Source organism: Aplysia californica, unplaced genomic scaffold (assembly GCF_000002075.1).
Source record: "Aplysia californica isolate F4 #8 unplaced genomic scaffold, AplCal3.0 scaffold00289, whole genome shotgun sequence".
Taxonomy (NCBI): Eukaryota; Metazoa; Mollusca; class Gastropoda; order Aplysiida; family Aplysiidae; genus Aplysia; species Aplysia californica.
The window spans coordinates 601885-604796 of NW_004797559.1; positions in this window are offsets into that span (position 1 = coordinate 601885).

Consider the following 2912-nt stretch of genomic DNA (forward strand, 5'->3'; position numbering starts at 1 on the left):
CACACACACACACACATTACACGCATTTTTTTTTCTTAAAGAAGCTAGTGTTATTGTTATGACATCACTGGTATGGGCTTAACCAGATTTTTGTGTGCGTACACCACAGAGTTATCTCCTTTTTAAACTATCTATTATAAACTGTGTATGTAGGTCTAGACAGCAAGGACAAGAGTAAGCGAACACCACCCTGCGCACTGAAAGAGGGGACGTTGAGAACCGGGCGCAGGAAAAGGATAAATAAATAAAGTTTTCTTTGAAATATCTAAGTTCTAGATCTAGATATATTTGAAGAAGTGGACTAAGCTTTCAGGTAAAAAGGTATGTTTGAAAGGATTGGTTGATTGCAGTTTTCAAGGTGCATGGTGTTCGCTTACGATAGTCCTCATCTAGATCTAGATAAAAGCCTTTGCAACTTTCTGGTAGAAATGGTTGTAACTCGATTGCTTCGTGTCGTGACAGATCTCTTTGTCCCGTCCTCAATGCTAGAAGTAGAAGTAGAGTAGAAGAGTCTACTACTACAAGAGTCTAGTCCAATATATGTATTTAATCTCTTGAATGTGCTGGATTTCAGAGATCTACAACCTGCAACTAGATTACATCTAGATTCGATATTTGAGTAAAAGCAGAGTCTAGGGAAAAACATCTACCAATTGGCATGGTGATGAGAAAAGAGAGACCAATACAATCTCAGAATCGCGACTCTCACATGGCACATCACTTAACCCAATGATTACAAATACAAAATAATGTACCATGATAACGCAATGCGGCAAAAAGTTGCGCCGGCTCGAAACGCGGGGGGAAAGGGCAGCGCGTCAACCGACGGTCAACCGCTGACCACTTCCTTATCAGCTCGCACCTGGTGCGAGTAGTGCAGGTCTTTGTTCCTTTGTTAGAGGCCATTAAAAAGCGTAAAATATTATTATGTTAGTTTGGAGGTGAAAGCTTGTGTGTGACCAAGGCCCAAACAACCTGACGGTTTTAGGAACTAAGTCTTACCCCTGAAAAGATTTTTTTTTTCATCATGACGATGATAAAATCACAGTCCTCTTTGACTCTCCGTACTTAATTTAGAATATTATAAATTTTTTATCTACGATTTCTATAGGCCTACTCATCATGTTGATACTGCGAGCTCGGCAGTTATTGGAAGTTTATATGAAAAAGACAGTGCCTTAGATTCAGGGCGACTCCCAATTTAACGAACTGTGTTTCAAATTTTAGACGACAAAGGATTTGTTAGGTTGTGCATGTACTCAGGTGCAATGTATCAAAAGCACCTGGAACACTATGTAATCTCGGAAATAATCCTTTGTCGACGTCGCTATATCTGATTTTTGTAACGACTTTGATGGACAGATAATGGTCGACCAAATTATTAATGCACTGCCTTTGAAGCTGTTTTTAAAAAAACAACAAACAACAACACATTTTAAGCCTCTGATGAACAGAGTGCACATTATTCAGAATCTAACATTGAAAATGCTCCATGAGCCAAACGGAATTGAAATCAAAGGTGATTCCTGCAAAAGCCAGACAGCGGACTATGAATCAGTGTATTTATTAACGATGATCTTTATAGTGCAGTCAAACATTCGTGGCGCAATTTATCCTCAGACCAATGGTGAATCAAAGTAACCTAACGTTGCATAGCAGTTCGTATCAATTTTTCTTAACTCGTTCATACTTTTCCACAACAGTTGAGGCTAGATTTTCAAAAATTATCTTCAGGAATTTACATAAAATACTATGGAGCTAACTCGTCACCGTACACCGCATGTTGTTACGGGCCTAGTAATACTGCGTGCGCTGTGTGAGCTCGTTGCTACTCAGAGCAACGCGCACTCGTCACTGACCTCGATTCTCCGACAATGCACAAAGGCCAAAGAAGGATTGCACCGTTTCGGTATTTACGGTCTCCGACTTAACGTATGTTCCGGTAACTAGATCTATACATAGATTGAAGTTTGACCCATGTCAAAAGTTGGGATGTGATTGACGATTTGGGATGTGGCATCTTTGATGTGGATGTGAGTTGACGAATCGGAAATGCGCCTCGCCTATTGCGTATGAGAGAGAAAACATGCCTAGCCCATTGCTATAGCATGAAATCCTTCACACAGCTTGCCAACGAGAACATGGCGGACGCCGCTATCGAATGTGGCCATTGCGCATCAAGACGAGAGAGGCACGTACTGTATCTAGTGCCTAATGGTGAAGGCGTACACTTGAATGAAGTTTTGGGCGGGTTATTTCAATTACTGATGTCTTGTGTATTGCATAGATCTACACCTGCGTTGAGTGTGTGGATAAAGAATTGATATCCAACATAAATTGATAAGTAGATACCTTCTTTGAAGTCGTATTCCTACACCCCATGGAGAGCAGGGATAACTATGTAATAACAATGTACTTGAAATTAAGAACACATACACACGCACGCAATGCTCAGAAATATGAAAGAACATCTACCAGTTTCGATACCCTACTTCTGTCACTTAAAAAACTATTTGATTACAAAAGGGAGCGAGTTCAGGATCAAACTTTCCGCACGTAGGGCTGTAACGTCATGGGGGGGCACATTGCGTTGTATCCATCTATCAATCAATCTATCTATCTATCTATCTATTTATTTATCTATCTATCTATCTATCTATCTATCTATCTATCTATCTGTGCCCAAGCAGAGTAGACTTTTCCTCGGAGACAGAGATATACAATCTAAAGCGTGAGCTCATTCTGTGTTTATGAGACAATGATATTACTATTGTGTGGCATGGTGATGAGATAAAGTAGTCGTCAGAATAATGAAATCGAAAGACTCAACGTTTTCCGCCCGTTTGGCGATTCATGATGTCCAGATATTTCTGCATGAACTTGACAGAAAATTTAGAGCTAAGGCAAAAAGA